This window comes from Dermacentor andersoni, chromosome 3 (assembly GCF_023375885.2).
Source record: "Dermacentor andersoni chromosome 3, qqDerAnde1_hic_scaffold, whole genome shotgun sequence".
In the NCBI taxonomy this organism is placed as follows: Eukaryota; Metazoa; Arthropoda; class Arachnida; order Ixodida; family Ixodidae; genus Dermacentor; species Dermacentor andersoni.
Window position 1 is genome coordinate 79,304,723 of NC_092816.1, and position 12,957 is coordinate 79,317,679.

At 44.5% G+C, this 12,957-nt stretch overlaps 1 long non-coding RNA gene across 1 annotated transcript; it reads right to left on the reverse strand.

Moving 5' to 3' along the window:
• Positions 1–1,364: 1,364 nt before the first annotated feature.
• LOC126542811 (uncharacterized) lies at positions 1,365–10,370 on the reverse strand. Its single transcript, XR_011893013.1, has 3 exons — positions 10,261–10,370; positions 7,681–7,756; positions 1,365–1,601 (listed from the first exon to the last, which is right to left on the reverse strand). It is a non-coding gene; the product is annotated as an uncharacterized lncRNA (long non-coding RNA).
• Between the last annotated feature and the right edge of the window lie 2,587 nt (positions 10,371–12,957).

The window sequence follows — 12,957 nt, forward strand, 5'->3', positions numbered from 1 at the left end:
GATCTGCCTGTCGCAGCTCACTAGAGCCTTGTGAGGGTACGCACTGTGAGCATGCTAAAGCTTTCTTGCTCAGCTGCTTTATCTATGCACTGGTCAGTAGGGAACTGGCTGAAAACTTAGCACGGTCGCTACCTGAGCTAGTTGATGTTCCTTAATTAGCCTGTATGGTGTGCGAGGTAACATGGTGACGAAAAGGAGACGGCACAAGCGGTTACTTCCAAGTAGCAACTGATTGGTAAGCATGCAATATTTATACACGTGTGCAACCAAGCAGCCGAAAAGTTTGCCTAAATAAAGAAATAATCATCAACAGGTTAAAAATCCTTAACCACTGTCGGCTGCGGCGCATGATTCCAAAATCACGTTTCTTTACCAGATAAGGCCATCATCAATTTGCTGCAGCACACGCACTGCTCTGGAGGCATTTCTCCTGCTTGTGTAATCATGCGTGTTTGCTCTTCGCTGAACTTGCAAACCATTTCACTCCACTCGAAAAGGCAGTCCAGCCACACGTGCTTAATGCACAGCGGAGTGGAAGCTTTCATTACCATGGCCAACATTATTCGCGTGCACAGAGATGCGCTGCTAGAGGCATCTTGCGGCTCTTGTTATGAACGATAGACGGCGGATGCCTTAATGGGCGACCTGCGCGTGTAGACAAGCTATGTTCGCAACGGAAAGGTAGATTTTCTCGCGATAACAGAGCCCTCCCGTAGTTCTCCAACATATTTTTGAAACCATTGCTGAAGTTAGATATGACGCATGCGTGTACCCTGTTGAAGGATATGTGCAATTCAGCTGTTATACGAGAGTGCAGGTGTAACACGTGATGTAAATGAAAGCGATTGCCAAATTCCTTGTGTGGCTTCGAGTGTGAATATTAGTGTACCCGTGAGGAACTATTTATAGCGGCTCCACAGCCACAGTAGTCCTCCATAAAGAAAGCAACAAAATCCCAATAAAGAAAGGCGTCAGGCAGGGAGATATGATCTCTCCAATGCTATACACAGCGTGTTTACAGGAGGTATTCAGAGACCTTGATTGGCGGAGGTATCCAGAGACCCAGGTGGGCGGATGAGATTAAGAAGTTTTCAGGGACAACATGGCCACAATTAGTACATGACTGGGGTAGTTGGAGAAGTATGGGAGAGGCCTTTGCCCTGCAGTGGGCGTAACCAGGCTAATGATGATGATGGTGATGATGATGAACTCGGGCATACTAGGGAGACAAAGTCGCAGCGCTTATCAGCACCTTTGTACGTCTCCGGGATGCCTGTCTATGAAAGATTTGTTGTGCCAAGGTGTGTTGGTGCGTAACTTGAGTCCGTCCTCTAATAAATTGAAAAGACCCGCACAGTGCTAGGTTTATTTTTTGTGTAGTGAAACATTTATTCGTACAGTCATTCTGCTGCTGGGAATTTCCATTGTAATATTCTTCTATAATGAAGTGCCAAGGCATTTCTCTTCTAGGTCTCCACAATGGAAGGATTGAGTCACCATATTTCAGGGTCAACTATATACACGCAGACACCTTTTGGCTCACCTGCTAACCATACGCAAGTGCAGTTGCCTGGACATGTGCCGTTCCGTGACGCTTCACACTGAAAATACAAACCATTTCGTTCACTTAGTGAAAGCTGCGGTAAACAAATCATTCGCAACGATTAGCATTAGATCCCGTGATTGTCGTCAAAGTGATGTTAGCGAGAATAAATGAACGGTGCAATCAGGTTTTAATGGTAATTTTGGCGGCATAATAATATTGACTGCAAATAATGTAGACATTCGGTAAACAGCAATTGATTACGCAGTATTGTCGCTCAATTTGTGCAACACAATAATGATTGGTTGGTTTGGCATAAAAGGAATGCAAAAAGAAAATCGTTGCTTAACTTCGCCACTATTTTTTTTTGAATTCCGGTTAAAGGGAACTGATAAAGTTACCACAAGCATAACTGACAGGCCAACCTTAGTGGCCGGTTCTCGAAAAAACGGGCTCTATTGCTGCCTTGGTAGCAGCGGCTAGCATTTCTCTACCTATATCATAGCTGTTGTTCTTTTTTAATGTTCGCAACATTGGCTTTGGCAGCACAGAAATACTCGCACAATGCGCTCATGCTGGAGAAAAATATCAAAGTTGTCGATCAGCTGTGGAGTTGTTCCTTTCCTAAAATGGCTATATTTTTAGAGAGCACCTTCTTTTCAGGGGGTGGGCGAGTATTCGAAGTTTGAAATACCAGTTGGCTATTACATGCTGACTATTCTTACTGGCATTCGAAAAATAACTATTTGGTATTTTTGCATCATTGCTGGTTTTCGTTTGCTAAACAAGCTATTGCAAATTATGAGACGTGAGGCAACCACCAAAATATTGGGAGGCATGTAGATAAAGTATGTATATTGCAAGTTTTGTGTTCTGTTTTGCGCAGCATTCTACATGACAACCTGTGAGCTTTACTTGTAGCCTGTAGTATAGCGTTTTTGCCATCCTACGCAACGGCCGGTGATGTTTTCCTTGTAACGGTCCCTCTACATGTGTTTACGACAGACAAGTCCTTGAGACATTATTATACAACTTCTGATGATTTTCTGCAACTATCTATGAAGTTTTTTGGCATGCTTCATTCTATACAGCCGCCATTATTTCTTCGAAAACTTGTTTCCAACCAATCTCTAAAGAATTTGAGAGGGTATTTGTGCAGTGTTTTTAGTGACAAAGAGTGATCTTACGTTCAAACCAGAGTCATCGGCTGCGATAGCTGTATATTACCACAATTCAGTTTGCGCTTGGTACCTACGTATCAAGAAATAAGTATTCCGCCTGAAACACATTAGCGCTTCTGTATTTGACTATTCGACAATCGTTACACACCATTCGTATTCGATTCGCATTCAATAAACGCGATACCTGCCCGCCTGTACTTTATTTGGCTCCTCTGCCTCTTCTCGCCTGTCGATGGTTAGTTGTCGTAACCAACGCGCCAATGCAAAGGGCACGTGCATGCAAAGAACACGTTTAGGCAAACGCCAACCTTTAGAGCCCTTTGAAATACATGCGCTGTTCAAATAAGCGCCGGAAGAGACGTGCTGGTTAAGCGATTGGTTCTCTATGGCACTGCGCGATGAAACAACCTCTGCATAACTAAACTTACTACCCACCGTGGTTGCTTAGTGGCTATGGTGTTGGGCTACTAAACTAAGCACGTGATCACGGGACCAAACCCGGACCATGGCAGCCGCATGTTGATGAGGATTAAATGTGAAAACATCCGTGTACTTAGATTTAGGTGAACGTTAAAGAACCCCACGTTGTCAAAATTATTCCATAGTCCCTCAATACGGCGTGCCTCATAATCAGATCCTGGGTTTGGTAAGCAGAACACCGCAATTTTAGCTAAACACCGCACAACAAATTTATCTTGACAAGCGCACCATTCCTTTATCAAGTGTTAGAACTTCCTTGGAGCGTTCGATAATTCGATTGCGTTGACAAAAATTGTGGATGGCGTCCACGCAATTTCTTTTATAACAACATGAATTTCTTTGGTTTTGTAATTACGTCCTGAGCTGTTAGCTCTAGTTAGAGGCTGGGAGGAAATATAAACTTTGTAAGCGAAAGATCCTAAACCACATATGTTAACCTATTGTCTGATATTGGCAATCAAAGCATTCGAAACAGCATGTTTTACCCTTGAGCTTAATTTTCCCGGAAGTAGAGCACATGATGAACGTTACTGTTCCGTATTAAGGGAATGCATTTTATCTTTAAGATTCATTAGCGGAGTCTCAATGGAAGCACTACTCCAGTTTCATAAAAAGGAGCTGTACAACTTCCTCTTTTCTGGTTCACGCGTATAAACATTCCATCAAGGATTAGTCCATTCATGCAAACTGGTTGAAGCTGGAAATCTTAGTGATGCATCAAGCGGCTGGTCATTCGATCTGTTTGATGCTACTGGCACTCCTTCTCTCCTCTCTAGCAATGGTGCCAATCTTAGATATCCAAAAAAATGCAAGCAGCAACATATAATATGTGATATCAAAACAGCCGGCGTTTAGAAGGCATAATCTAATGAAGAGCTGAGAAAAAAGCATGTTTTTTGAATATTCACTTAGATATGAGTAGAACCTATTCAGCATTTCCAATTTGCTTGAATCAAGATGCCGCAAACATGAGAGGACATTGAATAAACACTGGCGACTTCGTTATAACACCTTATTACGAATAATACTCGACAGTCGTTAACCAACTCTGTAATACCCGTTACTATGACTCATTCAAAGACGTATAAAGTACAACTGCACTTTAATAAAGAAGTATCTGAACAACAGCCGCTAGTTTTACAAACACTATCGACACAGAACAGACTACAAATTGCTACAGTCAAACTGGTTCGAGCACAATACATATAAGAAAATATGAACTGGAACAATTAGGGTGGAGGTTGTTGTAGTGATAACTCTATGACCAACAGGACATTGTCAATTTTCACCGAAACCTACGCCCAGTCAAATCTCAAAGGATGAAAATACCACGCGGTCTCAGAAGACATCGAATTTCCGAGCAGTTTGTGCAAGTAGCGCGTAGGACCATTACGGGCTACTACATATAACCTTTAAAAAGGAAACAGTAGTTGTTTCTTCTTCAGCCCACATGGACAGTAACAATATCAAATAAAGGAGAAGTCACAGGCCTACGCGGCACACGCACCACAGAGCGTAAGCTGGAGGAGCGGCTCCATAGGAGCTCTGTTGTCGGCACCACGCACTAGAGGGTCTTCACGGCGAAGCCTCGTCGTTTGGCTTCGCCGTGAAGCCAAAGTTCTGAACTATGCGCACGGCATCGACGGCGAGCGGTGGATAATGATGTGGCTTCTTAGAATTGCTCTCTGCACAGCGGCGTGCTCAGCCCGATGTTGCCTGGTTGCATCCGCGAGCGTAGCTCTACAATTCACTGTTGATAACTTAAAAACAAAAATTACGGCGCTTAGCAGACGAGCATTAAGTGAGAAACAAACGACATGTGTACGGGCGCCCGCACATGTTTCTGTCTCACTTTGTGCTCGTCTGCTTAGTGCCGTAACATTTGATTTTAAGTCATGAACCAACTAGTTATGGTAACAAGTTTTGTTAATAGCAGTTGGTACCTTGCGAGGAGGCGCCATAACGTGTAACGAAGGGTAAACAGAGGTATCCAGACTATGTGGCGCACATGTCACATCCCTTGACACGTGACACCCCACTTTGCTGTTGTTGCTGAGTATGATGAGGACGATGGTTTACGATCATCCTGTTCGAAATCATTTGTGAACGCCACCTAGCCTGCTTGAGTTAATTAGGCTCAGCTACGTACAGAATGTGATTGCCACATGCGACTCTTACATGTAGGGAAATATAACAGAACTGCTATGCAAAGTTTGTACGTGTCAACGCTACGCGGCGTGGATGTCACATCAAATGTCAACTGTCAAGACACGAGGTTAATGATCATGATGTTAATTAAATGGCATTCCCTTTGAAACGAGACTGCGGCAAGTGTCACCTAGCCTGCTTGAGCTAATCAGGCGTTAAATACATGTTCTAAATTAAATCAATATTTACATATCTCCATAACACCTTTTCCTTATGACTTTTCTATGTACCTTGTACCGCTACTTATGCCACTGCTATGGGGCGTGCCACTTGATTTAATAATATGCAACTACACGGAAAAGGGCGCACGTATAGACGCTACACAAAGCGAATCTAACATCGCAAGGCAAGATGCTAATGATGGCGATGAGGCCAGCTTAATTTGATTATGTACACAATATGTACTTTTTCTAGAATTTTTGTATACATATCCGTAAACTTCGTTTACAGCGTAGATGTTAAGGGCTACATTCCGCACTATGCTGTCCGCGTGTAGAAAAAAATCCCCAAGATAGTGGAATGCCAAGCCGACCTGCGGCGGAGGTGACACAGGCGTTTAGCGTTCCCCATACGTGTGCCGATCCACTTGATATTCAAACGCGGCCCGAGCTGCGGTGGAGGTGCACTATGTCATTAAAGGGTCCAAATACACAGCTTCATGCTTCTTGACAGAGTGGATGGGCACTGAGTTTTGATACCGAAGCTTTCCTTGCCTCTTTCTTGAAGTTTGCGCTGCTGCTGCTGCTGTGGTAGTGCATGCGGATAACGCCAGCCATTAGGGACGTAGTAAAGACGCACGCCACTAACGCGGCCCGCGTTGGGGCGTGGCTAGAGGTGGCGATGTTACAAAGACATCAAAGGCATGCGCTGCCGGTTTTCTGTTTCATGACATTTGGTTATCAGCTGTCATTATCAAAATTCCGAGGACTAACTTTGTAAATAATTTAAGCAAGGTATGCGCCACGTGGATGGCCCGCGCGGTTGTGGTTCAGAATGATTATTCGCCAAGCGACTCCCCCGGCGTTGACACCAGATTTTCTGCAACACGGGGCCCTTAACGCTATCGCTGTAGTACATGACAGGAGATTGGCAGGAAGGAAAGACGACCCGAAAAGCTCGCGGCAGCATTTACGCCGCATATCATGCGCACAATGCCTTCTTGACGCCGTAATAGGCGTGAACTTTCACAAACGCAGTGCAGGAGCTGGCACGCTTGTCTCCGTACTCTCCTGCAACAGCAACGACAGTAGAGGGAGGAGGTGCGAAATATGTTAACGAGAGAATAGAGAGAGAGAGGAGGTACTTTTGTGAGCTACAAAGCTACAACCCGTATTGGAGCCGAAGCGTGCACTTAGTGCCGAGGAGACGAAGGCTCGCATACAGCGTCGAGTGGAGCAGTGACAACAAACACAAGTGGAACAGCCAAGGTGACATTTAACATCCCCTCAGGGCTGTCATACACCGTCAATATATCACCGCCAAATAGCGTCAATTGAACGCAACCAGGAGACAAAGCTTCCCTTGCATCGATTCCCACAGTGCGGGGGATCTGCGTATTTTTTTCCTTCCTGAAACCTTCTCTCACTGCCTTTTACCGCTACCTGTGCATATGCTACATGGCGCTTTACGGGGTGGAATAACGTGCGACTGTAATGCAAATGTGCACGTATCGACGCTACGTGGCGCACATACTACATCGCGTGTCCCCTCGCGCGCTAGGACGCGTTTATAGAGCATTTTGCTGCCGCATTCTAGCAAGCACTCGTGTAGCTCAGCCGTAGACTTGCTGACTCCGACGATACGGGCCCCGATTCAATCAGGGCAGGAGTCGGAGATTTTTTTCTCATTCCCGTCTATAGCTGCTATGGACAGCGGGCACCTGCAGTGGTATACACCATAGCCAACAGAAACGGCTTTTGGAATGAGCCCAAAACAACTTACTCTATAATAACGCAGCAGCCATGCTAAATAATGAAGCACTGCTTCAAGGGTAACTAACGGAAACTTCAATACACCAGCGAAAAAAATCGAGACGTAAATACTGCGGAAAGAAGAGACATTACAACGCTGAACTTAGGAAAGTAAACAATCCTTTTTGGTGCGTAGCACGCCGGCAGAACAGTTTCAAAACACAGTTGATGTTCGCCAGCGTGTGAAAACGTTTGCGCTGGCGTGTTATGACTTATGCCGAATATAATGGCAGCGAGCAAAAGTGAATTAAAGGTGCGTGAAAGCTGTGGGTGTAATGCCGAAAGTGTGGATACTTACTGTGCCATTACACATCTCCACTTGAATGTTCACAGGTGGTGTGGGTTGCTCAGCCGATCTACAAACGCAAATATTCCTGAAAAAGATATTATGGTTATTAGCATCTAACAAAGAATAACTATCACCGCTGAGCCTGAAACAATATAGTAGCATCTACACCCGAAAATAATTATCGAAGAGAAAGCTTCAAGTGGGTCGTTGCAATGGCTCATACCTATGTCTATGCGACACAAAAAATCAGTGCTGCAAAAAATATCATCATCAGGGATTGCACCTACCCGCATAAGCAAGCAAAGATGCGATAGGTGAATATGAATGAAGCAGCGAAGGAAAGAAAGAACGAACGAACGGAAGAACGAAGGAAGGAACGAATGAAATAAAGATGGAACGAAAGTTCCAAGAAAAACAACAAAGAGAAAAAGAAAGGAGGAAACGAAGTAGAGAAATAAAGACGCTAAGAAAAAGAGAACGAAACAAAGAACGAAACAACCGTCAGTTAGTGTATTAGGTGCTCGTATGTGGCGTTGAGGAGGCCGACCTATAGCGCCATACGTTTACTTCACACTGTGGCTTGTTATGCCTTGCTAGAAGAGTGACCCCTACGACCGTGTAACTTAATGCATTACCATGTTCGCAGCAGGCTTTCGCCTTCACATGTTACAGGAGTGTAACATGTTTAGTTATTTATTTATGTGTGGCGTAATAATGAACTCGATATCAATTTAAAGCATCGATGCTAAAGGCGAGGCAACGCAATACAGTAAACAGCTGTGCACGTAATGCAAGAAGTTGACAGCCATTTTCGCATACGCTAGAGAGGATGAAGGCGAAAGCCTGTGTACTCACGAGACATTAATGAAAATCCTTGGCATTCTCGTTCGAACGCATTGTTCCTACTACTTGTTCTCTGCCTCCAAAGCTGGTGGGTTGGGGTGCCTTATTTAAGTCTACCCTGATTAAGTGCTCCTTAATTAACTTCGCCGTAATTAACGCCGTAAGTTGTGGGTTCGACTACCACCAACGGTCGAGGGTCTGACTCCCACCAAAAGTTGTGAGTTAGAGTACCTCAATTAAGGTTATCTCAATTACCTGAGCCTCAATTATACTCATAGTGGTTTTTTCCGATCACTATAATGAACACTATCTTATTAACTAAGAGTTAATTAAGGCATTCGAGTCCCGACCTTTGTTGGTTGCACCATGTGATGATCACACCTTAAATACTTAACCTTAGGTGACACCAAAGTTCGTGAGTTTGAGAGCCTTAATTACCTATATACAAATTAGGTGTACGTTAATTATTTTGCTGTTATTAGCAGCAAATGTCGTAGGTTAGATCCAAGCAAAAGTCGAGGGTTCTTCTCCTACCAAAGGTCGTTGGTTCAAGTGCTTTATTTAATTATATATTAACTGCTGCTTAATTAACTTCGTCTTAATTAACACTTAGGCTTGTGGATTTGAGTGCTCTTATTAACTCTACCTTAATTAGGGTAGAGTAAATCAAGGCACTTGAACCCATGATCTTTCGTGCCACCAACACATGGTCGCTCATATGGCATGGTAGCACCTTAATTACCTTAACCTTAAGTAACACCAGAGGTGGCGGATTCGAGTGCCTTAATTATCTACATCCTAATTGAAGGCGCCTTAATTTACCTAAGATCATGGGGGCGGCTTCCACCAAAGCTCGAGGTATTGAGCCCCATTTTTGTTCGACCCTTCAGCCATCTAAGGCTTTCGCCTAAAGGCCTTTTTTCTGTTTCTCATGTCAGCGATGACCGCCTTTGTCTCAGAATAGTCATGGAATTCTTAGTTGGCACAAATATAAAAAATTTGCGGCACTACTGCTTATTGCCTCAATTTTATATGCTGGGTGGAAGAAAGCTGTACTATTTCACGGTTTTCTTAGTTTGCCCGAAAGAATGCATATTTTTATTGCTGATCACAGAGCCTAGTTTCATACTCACAGAAAAGCATCAGTATACTTGAACCTCAAGTTGCCTCGACGGATTCTCTTCGCTGTAAGGTAAACTGTCGGCCCCAAATTACGGCACAAGTGATTATATTCACCGCCTGACTGATGGGCATATCTCCTCCACTAATAGTTACTTTGCCTTTATATTCCCATTCAAGTCCCATTCTCGTAGCTAGAGCAAGGTATAGCATAATGACAGGAAAGTATTGTTGCTCACAAAGGATATTTCGTTCTAAATATTGGTGAGCGTGGCCTGCTGTGCGTGGACATATGAAGCAACTAATAAAAGCGAGAGCAATATTTTGTTTCAGTACGTCATGCAAGTTGTGCGCACGTGCACGAAATACGCATAGGTGCTTGCATAGCGTTTGTCCAACACAAGGATGTTTCCTTCGTTCAGAGAAATGATATTATATGGTGGGGTATTTGTCTAAAGGCAAGCGATTTCAGTTTGCTTTGTGAAATATTTAACGGTATTTCATGCTATGGGGTTGGAAAGATGAGCGCTTTTTCATTAGCATAAAAGCTTCTTTGAAATATTTTTGTTTTTCGATATTGCATTTAACGGGTCCATAGCTATATAATTTTGGGAAGATAGTACTTACATGGCGTGCAGCACACCAAGAGCAAAGACGGCCAAACGCAGAACCTTGTATAAAGTCATTCTGCTCAGAAGCCACCGGTCTCCTTGGGAAGTGTGATGGGAGCCAGGCAGTCGTCCTATTTTATAGCGAACGACTGGAGGCATCTTGAGTGCCAATCACGTGACCACTATAACCTATGGCTGCTGCTACTTGCGGTTGCTGCGAAGGTCCTTCACCCGCAGCTGGATCGGCGTCAGTGAAATTTGCGCAGTGGGTTCAACATCCTTGAAAAAACTCAGTAGAGTTTAAAAAATTGGAGCACAGAAAGAATGCTACCGACCACCTGAGATGTGTGCCCTTTAATTAATTTTTTGCCCCTTTTGCTCACCGGCTACACCTTCTCTCTGATAAAGTACGCAGACATATTAAAAGATAGGAAGCAATGTTCTGAATATTTGATATACTAAATACACGGCAAATGCAGTTGGTATTTACAAAGTAGGAGAACTTTCATTATTGTGAAAAAGGCACAGCGTCTACGTTTGAACTCTAGCGCTCCGAGTTCAGAGATGACTTGTCGCATTGCTAATGTCAATAGCATAAGCGAGAACAAATTTTCAAATTCACCAGAAGAGCAGTGACGCAGCGTGCAAGGGAGTGCTGTCCTCGAGGAGAAAGAAAACTACATTTTATCAGACTAAGCTCAACCTCCCTGCTGTGAAAAGCTATTGACAGAGCTCATCTCACGATGACTTTTGGCTCTAATGTGATTAGCACTCAAGCAATATAGCCACAAATCGTATAATCAAAGGCGCCTTTCTTTACAATCTATAGTAGTCATCAGGAGATTTTAATGGCTTCCTCTTCTTTGCTAATTGCACATCTGTGTTCTCTGTTGTTCCGGCTTGGAAACCAAAAAGGCCAACGCAGCTGGAAAGCCTTAACTGCAAGATAGGCTCTGTAACCGCTTTAGGTGCAGTCGCCACTGACGTCATAGTGCGGTCAAAGTGCAATTGTTGTATTTTGTATTGGGTGACCTCACGCACTTTCACACGCCGGAACAGGAAACTTCACCAAGCGTGACCTCCCTAACGCCGCCTGCGGCGACCTGCTGGCCACCATACACAACAGCGTTTGCATGATTCGACGCTAAAAAAGAGCTTCTACGCGATACCTCTTCCCAACCGCAGCTGTTTTTTCACCGCTGGGACTTTAGAACTTCGGTTCAGCCATGGAAATTCGAAAGAACAATGGCGCGATTGTACAGGATTATTTGAAGGCGCCCAAATTTATTTTATTTTGAGCTAGACGAGTGTTTCTTCTGTGTTTTACAAGTAAACTGTTGCCATGTGAGGCAACTCTCGTGCCAAGCATCTGAAAGCGTTCGCTTGCACGATTGAGACCTGTAAGCGTTTAATGCGGGTATTCCAGGCATGGGTGTATGGTCTCATATGCAGAGCATCAGGCTCTTGTGCCCATAAAGCCGGGTTAAAAACGAGCGGTCGCAGAAGTTTTTTAAGAGAGACGCGAGATAGCGGTTAGGAGAGAGAGAGAGAGAGAGAGAGAGAGAGAGAGAGAGAGAGAATACAGATAAAGGCAGGGAGGTTAACCAGAAGTAGTTCTGGTTGGCTACCCTGCACGGGGGGAAGGGTTACGGGAGCTAAAAAGAGAAAGGCAGTGGAATGGGGAGATAGAGAGAAAGCAAGACGAGCACTAACAAAACGCGCACACTATATAGCGGTAGAGGGCGCCGTTCTTAAAGTCTATCGTTAAGCCACGTAGAGCGCAGGAACCTTAAAAACGCGAGTAGGGCCTTCAAGGCGGATGTTCTTTCAAAGCACAACCGTAAAGCTTTCAGTTCTGATAGTGGACTATTCTGAAACTGGTCCAGTACTCTGCACATCACTTGTCTCTGGGCACTATATCGCGGGCGGACACAGATGATGTGTGTGAGCCTCTCTTCGCTGTTGCATGTGTCGCACGTGGGGCTGTTGGCCATTCCAATAAGGAAAGCATATGAGTTCGTAAAGGCAACGCCTAGCACAGACGATACAGCATGGTCCGTTCACTTCGTGGTAACCGAGGTGGGAGGTGCATCCGTAGGTCCGGAGACAAGGAACGCAAACGACACATAGTGAAAACGTTTGAGTCCCACAGGGGCAAAGTACAATCACGGGACATCAATCGCAACCCAGCCGCAGCGTCTGTTCGCGAAAGCGGAATGAAGACTGGTTGACCTCTTTCATGCGCTGATCGGGCGGCTTCGTTGGCGTGGTCGTTCCTACTGATGTTACAATGTCCTGGAAGTCATTGAAAGATTATGTTGTGTCCCTTATCATGGCTGTCGTGATATATGTGTCGAATTTCTGCGGCCAGCTGTTCATTGGGTCCGTGGCGCATAGAGCTTTGTATGCACTGAAGGGCTGCTTTCGAGTCACTAAAGATAATCCATTGCTGCAGTGGTTCCTGCTTAATTAAATCAAGTGCAGCACGGAGTGCCGCGAGTTCTGCGCCCATCGATGTGGTCACACATGAAGTTTTAGATTTGATTTCTTCAGATTTTGCCGGGATGAAGACTGCAGCAGCAGAGCTGTTGAGTTTCACCGAACCATCTGTGTAGACATGTTGCCGGAATCTGTGCATGTTTTGAATGTGTTCCAAAGTTGCTTGTTTCAAATATTGCAAAGGCTTTGTTTCTGATGCCTGGAATTGTCAACT